Source organism: Echinops telfairi, unplaced genomic scaffold (assembly GCF_000313985.2).
Source record: "Echinops telfairi isolate 266 unplaced genomic scaffold, ASM31398v2 ScPeMD7_41;HRSCAF=154, whole genome shotgun sequence".
Taxonomy (NCBI): domain Eukaryota; kingdom Metazoa; phylum Chordata; class Mammalia; order Afrosoricida; family Tenrecidae; genus Echinops; species Echinops telfairi.
The window spans coordinates 57,716-76,222 of NW_022103939.1; the positions used below are offsets into that span (position 1 = coordinate 57,716).

Sequence of the window (18,507 nt, forward strand, 5' to 3'; positions counted from 1 at the left end):
GGGGGTCACACCACTTCTGTGCGTGTCTCCGCAGAGCAGGCAAGCAAATCTGGGCGCAGGTTCTTGGTCTGGGGATGGAGAGGGGCTACAGCAAGTCTGGGTCGTGGTTGCCAGGGCTTAGGGACCCACGATGTCCCACAATTCGGTGCCTGGATCACCGAGGCCCCGGCTCAGGGCAAATGTGTGGGGTGGGGGCCCGGCTGTTGGCCCCAGGGTACTGTCTCTCACTTACCACTCGGCTACCTGGACACCGAACCCGCCTTGTTGGAGAGAGCTCTCAGAGTAAGTGGGTACCCTGGTCCGCCATCTTCCCGGAAGTCTTTCTTGACTTTTTATAGTAATGCTCTCATACAATATTTAGGTCTCTTGAGGATTATTCATTTCACTCAGTATAATGCTCTCCAGCTTCATTCATATAACAAAGTGTTTTGCAGATTCATTCCTATTCTTTAACATTGCATGGTATTCCATTCTATGTATGTACTAGAGTTTTTTCCACTTGCTGATAGACACACAGGTTGTTTCCATCTTTTTGCAAAGAGAATAATGCTACTGTGATGTGGGCGTGCTTAAAGCTGTTTCAGTCATGGCCCTTACTGAGCTAAAATATGTACCTAGTAGTGTGATTGCTGGACTATATGGCAATATTGTTTCCAACTTTTTAAGGAAACATTATACCGTTTTGCACAGTGGTTGCACCATTTAACATTCCCACCAGTAGTGTATGAGGGTTCCAATTTCTCTCAGCTATGGACAGCATTTGTTGTCTCCCTTTTTTTTTAATGTTTATTTTATTGGGGGCTCTTACAACTCTTATCACAATCCATACATGTAAACATTTTGTCAAACACATACAGCATCATGTTAAAAAATTACGATAACATGCTTATAAAAATATCTAAACTGAGAGAGAGGTTAGTAAACAAACAAACATAGAATCATACAATTATTTGCATTGAAAATACTGCATATGTGTATCCATAGAGTATGTTATATAGCACAAAAATAGCCAGACTTTTAAAAAATAAACACTTTCCTATATAAATTATGATTGTAAAACTGAATTGTACTTTTGGTGTCTGAAGCTATCTATAGTGAGTTAAAACGTCTATTCCACATTTCCTAGCTGCTGTGATCAGAAACAAGTTACTTCGTTTCTGAAACCTGCCTTCACCTGCAAAGGCTCTGCAGGATATCTGTGAAAAGTAAATAACAGAATGATGATGACTACTAGCTAGGCGTGCTCCAAGGCTTTTTCCCTGTAAAGTCTGATCTAGTCCTCACAGTCGTGTTGGGCAGCTGTTGCATGCTGTTGAGTCAGTCTTATATATGGTAAAATGAGCCCCTACCTGGTCCTGTGCCATTCCCACCATTGTTAAGTTTGAGCCCACTGTGACAGCTCCCCCAGTAAACCCATTTATTTGTGTCACTCCTCTTTTACACAGATCTTCTATTTTACCAAGCATAATGTCCTTCTTCAGGGACTGGTCTCCCCTAACAGCATGTTCAAACTATGTAAGACAACGTCTACTATCCTGGCTTATGAAGAGCAATCTGATTGTACTTCTTCCAAAACAGATTTGCTCATCCTTCTGTCAGTCTGTGACACTTTCTTATTTTTTTTTAAATCATTTTATTGGGGCTCATATAACTCATCACAATCCATACATACATCAATTGTGAATAGCACATTATACATTTGTTGCCCTCATCATTTTCAAAATTTTCTTTCTACCTGGGTTCCTGGAATCAGCACCTCATTTCCTTTTTACCCTCCCTTTCCCTTCCTGCTCCCCCCTCCCTCATGTACCCTTAATAATTTATAAATTATTATTTTATCTTCTCTTACACTGCCCGGCTTCTCCCTTCACCCACCCATCTGTTGCCCATCCTCCAGAGAGAAGGTTATATGTAGATCCTTGTAATCGATTCCCCCTTTCTACACTCCCTTCCCTCCCAGTATTGCCACTCTCACCACTGGTCCTGAGGGGTTCATCTGTCCTAGATTCCCTGTGTTTCCAGTTCCCATCTGTACCGCTGTGCATCCTCTGGTCTAACTAGGTTTGCAAGGTAGAATTAGGATCATTATAGTTAGGGGGAGGAAGCGTTTAAGAACTAGAGGAAGGTTGTGAGTTTCATTATTGCTACACTGAACCCTGAGTGACTCATCTCCTCCCCACTACCCCTTTGCAAGGGATGTCCAGTTGTCTACAGATGGGCATTGGGTCTCCATCATGCGCTACCCTCATTCACGATGAGATACAACTCTTATCACAATCCATACATACATCAATTGTATAATGTGCTATTCACAATTGATGTATGTATGGATTGTACATTTGTTGTGATCATTATTATATTCTATTTGAGCCCTTGGTATTGGCTCCTCTTTTATGCTCCCTCTCCCCCTCCCACCCTCATGACCCCTTGATAAATTATAAATTATTATTATTTCATATCTTACACTGACCTCTGCCTCTGTTCCCCTGTGGTTTATTCTGCCTTCCTCTCCCCACTTTCCCCCTACTCTCCTGGCTTCCCTACTCCCATTTCTGTGGCTGAGGGTTTTATCTGGTCTGGATTCTGTATGTCCTGAGCTCTTATCTGTATCTGTGTACATGCTCCAGCCTAGCCTGAAGTGAAAGGCAGGGTTGGGGTCATGATAGTGGGGGGTGAGGAAGTCTCTAGAAAACAGAGGAATACTGTGTGTTTCATCAGTGCTATACTTCAAAATGGTTGACTCATCCTTTCCTTGTACCCCTTCTATGAGGGGATGTTACCTTGTCTACAGATGGGTTTGGAGTCTCTGCTCTGACCCCCATCTATCTCAACAATATGTTTGTTTGTTTGTTTGTTTATCTATGCTAGATGGCTGCGTGTTTAACTTCAAACCTTTAAGACCCCAGACAATATATCTTTTGATAGCCGTGCACCAACAGCTTTCTTCAGCACATTTTCTTGTGCACCCATTTTATCTTCAGGATTCGTGCAGGGAGGGTGAGCATTACAGAATGCCAGGTTGTTAGAGCAAAGTGGCCTTGCATTGAGGGAGGGCTTGAGCAGAGGCCCGAAGTCCATCCACCTCCTCAATGTATTGCTATATGAATATATGCACCTATACCAATACCTCTGTTTTTGCTAATTAATATATTTACGTAAGTGCACCCCTATGTTTATACCTCTATCAATAGATTTGCTTCCTAGATCTTTCATCTGTTTCCTTTTACCTTCCTCTTTTCCATTAACACACTCACCCTTCTTCTGCCTCTTAGTAATTCCTCTCAGCTCGATTGCTGTTGCTCCAACACCCCCAGGATCTATGTCCTCCTCGTTGTTGATATTAATTCCCTAGTTGTTCCACTGTATGTCATTGTTTGCTCACAGGTACCTTTCCCCCTCCACCTTCCTCCCCCTGAGTCCCTCTGGAACCTTTGGTGCCATTGCTTTCTCCTCAGGCTTGCTTCCCATGCCTATCTTATCTAGGTAGGCAAACCAACAATAACATAGACAATACAAAAATAAAACAAAAATTTAAATAAAAAGAGAAAAAATCAAAATAGAAAAATATATATATATAAAGAAAAATAAAAATAACTAGCAAATGAAAAGGCATAGATAATTCCAGATCTGTCTGATGATCTCTATGACTATCTCCCTGTCCTGGAGGGTTCTGGGAACGGCCCCTCCTTCCCTGAAGTCGACTTTGGGGGCTCCTCAGGGCCTTTGTGGCATGACTTTGCTCCCTTTGCTGATCTATTATGTTCCCTCTGATTTCCCTGATGTGTGTTGGGGGGGCAGAGGGGTGGTGGTGTCAGACTGGACTTACTCCCCATTGTGCCCCCAGTATTGTCCTTTGTCACGGTATACTCCAGCAAGGGGTCATCGTGTCAGATCATGTCTTCTTTCTTCCCTTCCCTTTCCCACCCTCCCACTTTGTAAACCCTTTATAATTTATAAATTATTTTTATTTTTCATATTTTACACTATCATCTGTCTCCCTTCACCCATGTTTCTGTTGTTCATTCCCCTTGTGGGGAGGGCTGTACAATGATCATTATGATCAGTTCCCCCATTCTCTCCCCCTACCCCTAAACCTTACCCCTACCCTCATGGTATTTCTAATCTCATTATTTGGTCCTGAGGGATTTATCTGTCCTGGATTCCCTGTGTTGCAAGCTCTTATCTGTATCAGTGTACATGCTCTGGTCTAACTGGATTTGTAAGATAGAACTGGGGTCATGATAGTGGGAAGAGGAAGCATTGAAGAACTAGAGGATTGCTGTGTGTTTCCTCAGTGCTATACTGCATTCTCGCTGGCTCCTCTCTTCCTTGTGATTCTTCAGTGAGGGGATGTCCAATTATCTACAGATGGGCTTTGGGTCTCCATTCCGACCCCCCTTGTTTGCATAGATATGGTTGGTGTTTTGGGTCTTATGATGTCTGATACTTATCCTGTTGAAACCTCATGATCACAGAGTTTGGTGTGCTTCCTCCACTTGGGCTTTGTTGCTTTCCTGGGCTCAAAATTTGTAATCAGATTGTTGGCTTTGGGTTGTTGAGGTGTTGATATTGTCTATATATTTTAGAAATGTGTCCCTTTCCTGATAAGTGATTACTAAAATAATTTATCATTCTGTAAGTTCTGTCTTTAGTCTTTCAGTGCATAAATATTTAAGATTTCGAAGGTCCTAGTTGTCTAGTTTGTCTTCTTCTGTGTAATTTTATTTATGTTTCATAGGGTAGTTATTTCATGTGTTAGGACCCATAAGTGTGCTTCTGTTTTTCCTTGATAGCCTTTACTATGTAAAGCTGCACTGTTAGATTTTTATTTAACTTGCGTTCATTTTTCTTTTATGATGAGATATATGAATCCTTTCATTTTCTGCAAATGTATATATAGAGACTCTCTCTTCTCCATTTAATGAGTTCCAGCCCTTTGTCAAACATCAATTGTCCATAGTGGACAGATGTACTTTGGGGTTCTAAATTCTGTTGCCTAGGTCCGTGTGTCTGTCATTTTACCAATACCAAGCTGTCTTGACTACCATGCTAGGATTTTGTGAGAATTTTGGCCTCTTTTAATAAGGGACATTGATCTATAATTTTCTGTTTTAGTGGTATAAAGGTTATACATTCTTCATAAAATGAGTTTTTCAAAATTCCACCCTTTCTTTGTTGTGGAGTAGTTTGAGTAGAATCAGTGATAACTCTTCTCTGAGTATTTGGTAGAATTGGCCAGAACTTTGTTGGGAATGTTTAATTACCCATTCAATTTCTTCTTTTTGACAATCTATTCTAATCTATTCTAACCTGGCCTCAGGTTGTGCTACTTTGGGAATAGAGTGTTTTTCTAGAAATGTGTCCACTTCTGGGTCTTAACACTTGTTGGAGCAGAGTTCTTGATAACATTCTGTCAGGAACATTTCCACTTCAGTTGAGTATGTTGTGACATTTCCCATTTCATTTAATATTTGTTATGTGCACATTCTGTGTCTTTTTCCTTTTTTAAACTTGCAAGTGCTTTGCCAATTTTATTAATGCTTTCCAAGACACAAATTCTAGTCTTGGTGATTTTTTTCTTTTAAGTTTATTTGATTCTACTGCAGTTCCTTTATGTTCTCTTTTGCTGTTCATTTTCTAGTTGTGGCTGATGTTGTGTCCAGATGCTGATTTGGGTTATTTCTTATTTATGGATGTGTGTGTTTGTTGCTATAAATTATCGACTGAACACTTATTTTGCTGTGTACCAAGGCTTCATTATGTTGTGCTTTTGTTCTTGTTTGACGCAAGGATAGTTTTCCCCATTTTTTCATTTGTACTACTATCCAGTAGTTTTAACTAGTGTGTTGTTCAGTTTCCATTTATTTGAGTTTTTTCAGTACTCTTCCTGTCGTTGGTTTGTAGTTTTATAACATTCTGATCTAAGAAGATGATTTTCACCATTTTGATGTTTTAAAATTTACATACACTTGCTTTGCAGCCTAACTTTGGTCTATTGTAGACAATGTTCTGTGTGCACAAGGAAGGAATGCATAATGTACTCTTGTCAGAGGGCTGTTCCTTGAGGTCCAGGTGGCTGATTTTTGTCATGGGTTGAGTTATTTCACCTGATAAAATATGTGATAACTTAGCTGGACCATGTTGAGCAGTTATTTATGATCCCCATGAAGTAAGCTGATAAGAAAAGCCAAAAGAGGGGATACCGAAGCAAGCAAAACCCACTGCTATCTAGTTAATTCCAACTCCTAGTGACCCCACAGGGTTTCCAAGACTATAGATCTTGACAGGTACATACAGCCTCGTCTTTCTCCCTAGAGCAGCTCATGGGTTTGAACTATCAACTTTACAGACAGTCATCCAATGTCTAACACACAGTGCCACTGTGGCCTCTATGATGGAATACAATACCACTAATCCCATCATAGTTGTAATGAAATGTAAGGGCAGTTTCCCTGGGGTGTGTCCCACAAAACCTACTACCTTAGTAGGGATAAAAGGAGAGAGAATTGAACAGAAATCAGATGCACCTGCTACCACCACCAAGAAAAATGAAACAGAATTGGAGTGCATCCTTTGGACTGGGGGTCCTTGCATTGAGAAACTTTAGACCCAGGGGAAGATGGCTACCAACACTCATGGAAATCTGAAAGAAAAAAAATAGTGGTCTTAAAGATGCTGAAAGACGACAAGAACCTTTCTCCAGAACCAACAGAGGAAGAAAGCCTTCCCCTAGAGACAGTATTCTAAATTTGGACTTCTAACCTTCTTTTCTATGAGAGAATAAATTTCTGTTTGCTAAAGTCATCCCCTTGTGGTATTTTTGTCATAGCAGCACTAGATAAATAAGACAATTGTGTTGTTTAGATCTCCTGTACCTTTTCTGAGTTTCTAGTTCTGTCCTTCATCAAAAGTGGTGTGCTAACTAACGTACTATTTTGTGGAGTTGTCTATTTCTCTTTTCAATTCTGTTGCTTGATTTATGTAACTGGGGGCTTTTTATTGAGTGAATAGAAATGTATTATGGCACTATCTGCTTGTTGTATTGACCCTGTAATTATTATATAATGTCATCCTTGTGTCTTTTGCTGGTTTTGCCATACCAGAAATTGAAATTGTCACTGCTGTTCTTTTTGTTTCAATTTGCTTGAAATATGTGTCCATCCTTTGGTTTTAACTTATTTTTGTCTTAGTGTCTAAGGTGTGTCTCTTGTAGATAGTATATTGATGGGTCACATTTTCTTATCCATTCTGCTATTCTGTCTCTTGACTTGTACATCTAATGTATTCACATTCAATGTAATTATTGAGAAATTTGATTTTACTGGCATCATTTTGCTTTTTTCGTTGGTGTTGTCTATGTTTTTATAATTCTTATGATTTCATTGTTCAATATAGTATTGTGTGCTGAGTTAAATTTCATTGCTGTTGTTTTAGCTTTTCTTGAATCGTTATGATTTTTTTGTATTGTTGAGAAAGTTTACCAATTTTCTTTGAGGTTACCCCATAATTTATTATTATTATCTTTCTATTTAATACAGCACATTCTGTATTGTTATTGTCTGGATATCCTCTTTATTTGAACCAGCTGCTGGCTGGGTGGAAGCAAGGGATGCAGCACCTCTGGTCAGCAGAAAATTGTGCAGAGTAGGTGTAGAGATCCTACCTGTCTGGTCACTGATCCTTTATGTGGTTGCCAGTACAGTGGAGTCACTTACCTGGTTCTTGCCTAAGTCAGAATGATCCTTGCAATAATTCAAAATGGCTACACTGTGCCTGGCTTATTATCGCAGCATTACTCTATATGTCTCCTTGCTCACAATTTTTGTACATTCTCTTCCTCAAATCGGTTTTCGATCTATTGATGTATATATACTCTCTTTTAAAGTTCTGAGTTCCAGAATTGTCACCCCTACATGCTTCAGTTGATTTCTTCAGTCGTTGTTGTAAAGGATCTTCATAGTGTATGTGCTTAACTTAGCCACTTAGTCTACCATCTTAGCCACATCCTTCTAGTGAATTGAAAGTTCTCAGTTCTTTTGTTTCAACGAATGAAGGATTCTTTTCTACTGTCCCCTGGCTTTTACTGTTGTTGTTGAGAAATCACCTCCCTGAATATGTATATATGTGTATAAATGTGTGTGTGTGTGTGTGTATGTAAGTTGCTTATAGGTTAATTGTTTTTGCTGGTTGCTTTGCTTTTGCTTTTTTTATTCACTATCAGTCTAAATTTATTTTATTTCCTGGGGCTTTCCAAGGTCTTAAATCTTGTCTTGCATAAGTTATTTTAGTCAATATTACTTCAAATATTGTTTCTGCACCATTTCTTTTCTTTTTACTTTCTGGGACTCACATTGAATCTTAAATATTCTCAGTGTGCTGTTTATGATATGCACATATGAATATGTTGTTGTTAGTTACCATCAACTAGGCTCCAACTCATACTAACCCTACGTAAAAACAAAAAAACAGTTCCCAATGCCGTGCCATTCTCAGAACTGTTGTTTAAGCTCATTGTTGCAGCCATTGTCCTCCTACCACATACAAATATAAGCATGTTTATATTCTACATCTGCCTCTTTCTGAATTGTTGCTTTTAACCTGTTTCACTTCTCTGAATGTTATTTCTGCTACATTGAACCTCTTTTAAGGATCCATATACATCGAGTTTCTACTTTAGTTATTGTGTTTATTAGGTTCTGTGATTCTAGGGTTTTTGCTCAAATCTGCAATATTACTTTTTATTCTGTCCACTTCCTAATTGAAAATATCACTGTATTCTTGTTTTAACTCATATTATTCTGTCACCAAGAACCCGAATGGTGCAGTGGGTAAGTGCTTGACTGCTATGCGAAAGGTCAGCAGCCATTCCATGAGAAAAGGCATGGCAGTGGGTTTCTGGAATGATTTGGGTCTTGGAAACCCTATGGGGTGATTTTACTATGACCTGCCGAGTAGCTATGAGTCAAAATCAACTCGATGTAGCATCACATCATGTCCTTTGCCTGTCTATTGTGCAGTTGGACATTTTTAATGAGATTTATTTAAAATGTTTCTGAAAATCATTTGACTCACTGTCTTCGAGTCAATGCTGACTCATAGCAATTACCCATTGGGTTTCTGAGACTGTAACTCTTTATGGGAGTAGAATGCCTTGTCTTTTTCTCTCTGAGCAGCTGGTGGTTTCAAATTGCCAACCATGCAGCCCAACTCATAACCACTATGCTACCCATGCTTCTTGGGAATCATTTAAAGAACAAATAATTTTATTTTTCACTTGAAATACTATTCATGTGCTTCCACTGGGTGCTTGTGGACACATTTTTCTTTAAAAAAATCATTTTAGTGGGGTCTAGTACAAATTTTATCACAATTCATACATCATCCATTGTGTCAAGCACATTTGTACATTTGATGCCATCATCATTTTCAAAACATTTATTTCTACTTCAGACCTTGGTATCAGCTCCTCATTTTTTCCTCTCCCTCTGCCACCTCCCTCCATCATGAATCCTTGAGAATTTATAAATTAGTATTATATTTTTCATGTCTTAAACTGACCAATGTTTCCCTTCGTGGATACATTCTAACCTGAGTTATTTTAATGAAATTTTAGGCCTTGAGATATTCTGGGTCTACTTAAGGATGGATAATTTCAAAGCTGGATCAAAAGCATTAAAGTTCACCTCTTTCTCAACCTAGGTGTGAATGATTCTCCATGGGAAGGGAAGGTTCTGGATTCCAGCTGTGGTTCCCTAGCCTCCCGTGACAACTCAGCCTCTCATCCCTTCTGGAACAGTGGGTGTATCCTGAACTCTAAACTCACCTCTTTGATCTATTTCTTCTATCAAATATTTACCAGGTAATTTTTACTACCTAGTAAACTACTTGTGGTATTAAAGACTTTGCTATACAAGTTCATCTACCTATAATAGGTATCTTTCCTGGGGAAGGCTGGTTTCAATTTCTAAGACTGATATTGAAATCCACTCTCAACCTTTAGTGTCACTGAGGAAGAAGGGAAGCACAAAGTTAGAATGAACACACAGAGGATGATGTACAGTAGCAATCCAACAGAGACATACTGAGGCCAAAATACAAGGAAGAGTGAATGGGGATTGTTTTTATGGAAGAATTAACTGAAGACGTAAAGTACTAAATTCATGAAGGAAATGTTAATCATCCACTGGTGTGGATATAAGGAAATATCGTTCAAAGTGTCAGAAATGTTAGGAAATGGGAAATCTGAATGATTTATGAAATTGGGACATGCAAAATGTCATTTTATATAGACTCCAAATATGACCACAAGGAATTAGAGGGGAATCGTACTGAAAACATAAAATACAGGAATGTATTGGGATCTACACATACAGATTTGAATGAGATCACTATACAGAAATTTGAATGCATAATAAAAATATATTACTCAGTGATAGGTGACAAAAGAACTGACATAATGCAGGTTAGAAATATATTTAAAAGGGTTGAGAATAATAAAGGAAGGTGAGGGTACTTGCCATATAGGGTCCTTATGAGTTGGAATCAACTTGATGGCCGCTGGTTTGGTGTTTGGGAGGATTTAAGCAAATATGAAATGAAGCACAAAGCATCTAAAGGAGATATATGAATGGAGATAAAAATGTCCTGAGATTGGTTGTGGTGATGATTGCACAGATCTTCTTAATATGATTGAATGGTTAAACTGTGTATCAGAGGTATAGGACAATAAAACTATTTCAAAACATGTGAGGGTGGTCGGAGGAGGGAAGATGGCCGATTGTTAGGTAGCTCACGTCCAGATCTCCAAGGAGATCGGTGAGTGGGGAGAGTTGGGGGCGGAGTAGGGGTACCAAATTTGTCTGTTTGATTCCCAAGACCACTCAGAGCATCTTTTGGACTCAGAGGTGTACTCCCACCCATAGCCAGGGCTCCATGCAGACACCTGGAGTTTCAGGTGTGGCACTTGCGCACCTGCTCTGCCGGACCATGCCACAAGGCAGCTAGGTGCATGGCGGAAGCTGAGCCCGCCCACCTTGGCGCTCAGCACAACCGCCAGTCAGGAACCCCCACCCCACTGCAGGTAACCGGGGCCCATGTGTGTGCTCCAACAGGCAAGCTTCCCCACCCCCTGAAGATTCAGGCCCCCCACCTGGGCACCCCTCGCGGTCCAACAGGCCAGATACACCCCCTCTCTCCCCGGAGGCGTGCACCCGGCGCCACAGCCAGGCGGAAGTTAGAGTCTGAGGACCTGCCTCTCGGCTCCATGTAAACCGCCAATCAGGCCTTCCCACACTCTCAGAGATCGCAGCCCAGAGGAGCGTGCCGCATCACTACACTCCTTGCAGATCCGCCAGCCAGTCCCTCACTGGGCCTCCCTGCAGACCCACTCCCCCATACACGCGCACACTTGTGCGCGGGGACACACACACACACACACACACACACACAGTGATCCGCATCCTGCCACAACGATGCTGGCACAACTTTCTTCAGCTGTGGCATAGAAACCTGAGTTTTGGGGGCTTTATCACTGCCTTTTCCCTTCTCCCTGCTCACTCTGTGCCACCCTTTGGGCTTCAAGAGGTGCATTTGCACACCAGTCGGGGGCCCCCCTCCCATCTGCCTACCTGAGGGAAGTTCCCCCAGCCAGAAACAGATCACCCAATCTTCAACCCATCCCCTAAATACATTCCCCTGCACTGGGGCCAATACTTTCTATCAGACCACAGCTTGCACAACTACAACCTCCCAAAGAGAGCTCAGGGTTCTGAGACACAGGGAAAAATGGCACCAAGTGCCCACAAATTGAACAGGAAACAGCAAGGTGCTTCCACAACTTCAACAAGAAAAGAGAAACAAAATCCAATGCCAGAGGACCACCTGGACCTAACAGCTGTCATAGAAAGGGCAGAGGTTGACCTCCCACAGAAAGAAATCTTCAGAATGCTGCTTGGAGCTATACAGGACATGAGGGAAGCATTACAGAAAAAGGATGACATGATAGAGGAATTAAAGGCTATGCACCAAACGGAAATAAAATACAGGAATTAAAGGGCGAGATAACAAAACTAACAGCAAACTCACGGACTTCGCTCAGAGAATGAAGGAGGCTGATATCCGCACCAGTGACCTAGAGGATTCACAAGCAGAAATTAATAATCGTGAGAAAAAAGTCTAACAAGTCCATCAGAGAAGCTGAAGAAAACCTCAGATCTATGCCTGACACTATGAGAAGGAACAACCTTAGAATTATTGGTGTGGAGGAAGAATCCACATCAAGGAAACCAACATCCAAAATAGTTATGGAATGCTTGGAAGAAAACTTTCCTAACTTAATGAACGAAAATGAGGGAACTATTCAGGAGTCTGAAAGAACGCCAGCTAGACTGAATCCCCAAAGAAGCCACCAAGACATACAGTTGTTAAACTATCCAGCTATGAGGTAAAGGAGAGGATTATGAGAGCAGTCAGAGAAAAACAGACAACCACATATAAAGGCAAACAGATCAGAATATGCACAGACCTGTCAGCAGACACTATGAAGAACAGGAGACAGTGGAGCAGCGTGTTCCGAAAATTGCAGGAAATTAACACAAACTCAAGAATACTGTATCCCCCAAGAATATCGATCAAAATAGATGGACAAGTGAGAGTCTTCCCGGACAAGGAAAGCCTCAAAGAATATACTAAAAGGAACCCAGCACTACAAAAGATCCTCGCTGACCCAGTAGGGGCAGAAGAACAACACTCACCAAGCACATACAAGAGACCACCACACAGAAAAACTCCACCCAGAGACCGTCAAAGGGAAAACAGCCCCCAAGATAAAACTGGCACAACGATGGAAAGAAGGCAAGAATGAACCGCAAACGCACATATACACAATCCATGGTAAAGAAATGGAGGTAGGAAAATACCCAACACAAGAGAGATAAAAATGACTTCACAGGGTCCACAGATAGATGTAATAACCCTGAATATTAATGGTTTGAAATCCGGCCTTAAGAGACAAAAGCTAATAGACTGGCTTGGAAAAAACAAACCCTCGATCTGCTGCCTACAGGAAACACACCTCAACATTACAGATAAAAACAGGCTGAGAATCAAAGGATGGAGACATTATCAGTCAAGCTCTAATTCAAAAAAGGAGGGGTTGCAATCCTAATCTCAGATAAAATTGACCTCCAAGTGCAAATCATAAAAAGAGATAAGGATGGGCACTATATAATCCTCAAGGGAACATTACAGAAAGAACCAATAAGCATTCTAAACATTTACTCGCCAAATAAGCATCCAGCAGAATATGTCAAGCAAACACTTCAAGGATAAAAAAAGAAATCACAGCCTCAACAATTATAGTAGGTGATTTCAATACACCACTCTCTGAGAAAGACAGAACACTTGGAAAGAAACTCAACAAGGAGACTAGAGATCTAAACATTACAATTAGACAATGTGACCTGATAGACATCTACAGAGCTCTCCACTCAAACAAATAGGAATTCACATTTTATTCTGCTCGCATGGCACATTTTCTAAAATAGACCACATGCTAGGACATAAGTTAAATCTACATAAATTCAAGCACATTGATATCATACAGACCTGTCTCTCTGACCACTGTGCCATAAGATTGTAAATAAACCAAAGGAAGATAAAGAAAGTAATGGCAAGCCATTGGAGAATGAATAACTCTCCATTGCAAAAGGAGAGTGTTCTGACCCAGATCAGAGATGAGATTAGGAAAGTTCTAGAAACCAACGAGAATGAAAACACAACATACCAGAACTTATGGGACACAGCAAATGCAGTCATCAGAGGTAGTCTCATAGCATTACATGCACACATAAAGAAGGAGAGGCATATGATTGATACACTGACACAAAATTTACAGCAACTAGAGCAGAGTCAGCAAGAAAATCTAACTAATAGAAAAATAAAAGAAATAATAAGAGTTAGGTCTGAGATTCAGGAGAGAGAAAATAAGAAAACTATGGAAAAAATCAATGCTGCTAAAAGTTGGTTCTTTGAACAGATAAATCGAATCAACAGACCTCTCATGAACTTGACCAAAGAAAGGAAGGAACGCGTTTCAATAGCAAGGATGAGTGATGGAAGAGGGACTATTACAACGGACCATAGTGAAATCAAAAGGGTAATTACATAGTACTATGAAGGACTGTACTCCAATGAATTCAAAAACTTGGAAGACATGGATGAATTCTTGGAAAAACAATTCCTTCCCAGATTATCCCCAATAGCCATCAAAGACCTCAACAGACACATATCAGTACAAGAAATAGACAAGGCGATAAGAGAATTAAAAACCAAGAAGGCCCCAGGACCTGATGGTTTCACAGGTGAATTTTATTAAGCATTCAGGGAAGAACTGACACCAATCCTACACAAACTCTTCCAGAACATAAAAAAAGATGACAAACTCCCAAATTCCTTCTATGAAGCTAGTATAACTCTGATACCTAAACCGGGCAAGGATCCCACAAGAATTGAGAACTACAGACCAATCTCCCTAATGAATATCGATGCAAAAATCCTTAACAAAATACTAGCCAAGAGAATACAAAAATATATAAAAATTCACCATGACCAAGTGGGATTCATACCAGGGATGCAGGGATGGTTCAACATACGAAAGACCATAAGTATTATACGTCTCATTGAAACGAAGAAATATAAGAACCATATGATAATATCAATAGATGCAGAAAAAGCATTCGACAACATCCAACACCAATTCATGTTTAAGACTCTCAAGAAGATAGGAATGGAAGGAACATTTCTCAATACACTACAAGCTATATATGAAAAACCAACAGCCAATGTGGTAGTCAACAGAGAAAAGATGAGATTAATTCTTCTGAAAAAGGGGACTAGACAAGGATGTCCCTTGTCCCCACTCCTATTTAACATTGTGCTGGAAGTCCTAGCTAACAATATAAGGCAAAGAAAAGACATCAAAGGGATTCGCCTGGGAAAGGAAGAAGTGAAACTATTGTTATTCGCAGATTATATGATTTTATGTATGGAAAATCCTAAAAGTTCCACAAGAGGAGTAGTGGATGCAATAGAGGAATACGGCAGAGTAGCAGGTTACAAGATCAACAAACAGAAGTCTATTGCACTACTGTACACATCAGACAAGGACACAGAAGAGGGGATCAAAAAGGGGGTACCCTTCACAATAGCCAAACACAAATTGAAATATCTAGGGATATACCTGACACCAAAACCAAAAGATCTTTATGAGGAAAACTACAAAACGCTATTAAAAGAAACCAAGATGACCTCAACAAATGGAAGACGATCCCATGCTCGTGGACTGGCAGATTCAATATTGTAAAGATGTCCCTTCGACCCAAGGCACTATACAAGTTCAATGCTATCCTGATCCAAATTCCAGCAACTTTTTCTTCAAAGAGCTGGAAAAACAGATTACCAACCTCATATGGAGGGGGAAGAAACCGAGAATTAGTAGAGAACTCCTCAAAAGGAAGGACAAAGTCGGAGAGCTTGCTTTACCCGACTTTAACGCCTATTACACAGCCACAGTGGTCAAAACAGCATGGTACTGGTATAACGATAGATATTCAGACCAATGGAAAGGGATTAAAAACCCAGAAATAAAATCATTGGCATACAGACAACTGATCTTTGATAAGGGGCCCAAAAATATCAAATGGGAAGTGGATGCCCTCTTCAATTCATGGTGCTGGAAAAAATAGATATGTAGCTGCAGAAAAATGAAGCAAGACCCTTACCTCACCCCATGCACAAGAATAAACTCAAGGTGGATCACAGATCTTGAGGTCAAACCCCGAACCATCAAGGCCATCAATGAGGAAATTGGGTCAAACCTGAAAACCTTGGCACAGGGATTACATAGGCTATCGGAAATCGGGAAGGACACCAACACAGAGGAGGCACAAATTGACCAGTGGGACATACTAAAAATAAAACACGTATGTACATCGAAAGAATTCTCCAAAAGAGTAATCAGAGAGACTACAGAATGGGAAAACATCTTTGTCAATGACACATCTGACAAAGGCTTTATTACTAAAATCTATAACACACTGGTAAACTACAACAAAAGAAAAACCAATTGTCCACTCAGGAGGTGGGCAAAGTACCTGAGAAGGAGTTTCTCAAGGGCAGAAATCTAAATGGCCAACAAATATATGAGAAAATGTTCCAGATCTCTAGCCATAAGAGAAACGCAAATAAAAACAACTATGAGATACCACCTAACACTCTCAAAGATAGCCCAATTCAAGAAATCAGAAAGTAATAAGTGTTGGAGGGATGCGGAGAGATAGGAACTCTTGTCCACTGCTGGTGGACCTGTAGGTATGTACAGCCACTAGGGAAATCGATTTGGCGATATCTAAAACAGTTGGAAATTGAGCTACCCTATGATCCAGCAATCCCCCTACTGGGCATATACCCAGAAGAGACAAAAAACAAACCTTGACCAGACATCTGTGCTCCCATGTTCATCACGGCACAGTTCACAATTGCAAGGAGCTAGCTGGCAACTGCCCAAATTTCCATCATCAGACAAATGGATTAAAAAACTCTGGTACATACATACAATGGAATATTACACATCCCTAAAAAGCAGTGATGAACGCATGAAGCAAATTGCCGCATGGGAAGAATTGGAGGAAATTATGCTAAGTGAAGTAAGCTAAACACAAAAGGACAAGTACTACATGAGTCCACTAAGTCAGCTCAAAAGAAAAAAAATATTTTTTTCAAAAAGGGCATAGGGAAGAAGATGCTGTATACATACGCCCCCGGGGGTGAGGTCCAGGTAATATGGCAGGGGCCAGACTAAATCCAGGGATACATATGGGATACATTTGGTAGCCCACTCAAAGGGAGGAGGGAAAAAGGTATGGGTAGCCAGGGAAACAGGGCACTAATCCACACAGGGGGAGGGTGCCGATTTTGTCTCCACAGGGAAAGAGGGACCAGACTTCAACCCGGAGCTCCAAGACAGGAACGCAACATGCTGACATGAAGTAGGGAACAGATGGAGAGGCCTGAGGGGTCAGCCCCATTACCAACTGGGTGCACAGCACCACCCTCCCCCAGGGGGAATTCACTTCAGAGGACAGCACTGAAGCTGCAGCTCCGGAAGAGGGGAAGGGGGACTGGTCTGGTCGGAGGAGCACGTGTGAGCCAGTGAGGGGGGAAGGGGAAGAAAAGGAAAGAGCGGAGCACATCCTGGCTCTCTGAGCCCTGGGGACAATGTGCCTGTTCGGAAAAGCAATGCACGGAGATGACCACGGGGCTGTCCCCACCACGGGACACAGTGTTCCTCGTTGACCCATTGCACCACTGGGGACAACACTGGAGACAAATGGCGGAAATTGCACCCACCATGAGCTCACCACCCCGAACGCCAGCCTCTGGGGGCATGCATCAGAGCAGCAGAGGGAGCAGAGCGGTGAGGTCCTCAGGGATAGAGGCAATGCCGGGGCATGGCACCCAATCAGACTTGACTAGAAAGCACACGTGAAAGAAAACAAACAGACCCTGAACTATTCATACGGTTATATATGTATGCATATGTGTGTATTGTTGTTTTTGTAGACATTGTTTTACTTTCTGTTGTTGCCTCGTTGCACTCAGTCTGGTGATGGTGCATAGCATGTCTACCTGGAAGAGATAGGCGGAATAAACGAGCCAGAAGAGAGAACAACGGGATGACAGATCAGGGGAACATGGGGGTAGGGGAGGGGGAGAGGAAGGAAGAGGGTATTAACAAGCACAGGGACAAGGGAACAAGTGATCCAAAATCAATGTTAAGGAGGGTGCGGGAGGCCTTGCAGGGCTGGATCAAGGACAATGTAACCAAGAGGAATGCCTAAAACCCAAATGAAGGCAGAACATGATAGTGGGACAAGAGGAAAGTACAAAGAAACAGAGGAGAGAACTAGAAGGCAAAGGGTACTCATAGAGATGTAAATACAGGCATATAAAGATGTAAATATATTTATATATGATGAGGGGGAAATAGATCTATGTACATATATTTATAGGTCGAGTATTAAGAAAACAGATGGACATTGGGCCACTACACAAGTACTCCCCCAACACAAGAACACTTTGTTCTAACAATTTGGCAGTCTGAGATGCTCACCTACCTGGCATAATCGCTGAAGACAATGGGTGCACAAGAAAATGTGGTGAAGAAAGCAGATGATGCTTGGCTACCAAAAGCTATAACACCCGAAGCACAAGCAAGTGTGGTGAAGAAAGCTGATGGTGCTCAGCTACCAAAAGATATAGCACCTGGAGCCTTAAATACCTGAAGATAAACAAGCACCATCAAGCTGAGAGACAACAAAACCCACACTGAAAAAGCACACCGGCCTACCCCTACTCGATCACTGAGGACAAAGGGGGTGCATTAGCAAAAGTGGGGAAGAAAGCAGATGGTGCCCGGCTATCAAATGATACAGCATCTGGGGTCTTACA

General features: G+C 41.2%; 1 protein-coding gene across 1 annotated transcript in view; it reads left to right on the top strand.

Annotated features, from left to right (window-relative positions):
- The window catches only part of LOC101650312 (interferon-induced very large GTPase 1-like), a 56,362-nt gene that overhangs the window by 27,151 nt on the left and 10,704 nt on the right, over nucleotides 1-18,507 (top strand). The window contains exon 2 of the mRNA XM_004717130.4: nucleotides 9,700-9,859. The gene's annotated coding sequence lies outside the window, so the exon portion shown is untranslated. The remainder of the gene's footprint in view (nucleotides 1-9,699; nucleotides 9,860-18,507) is intronic.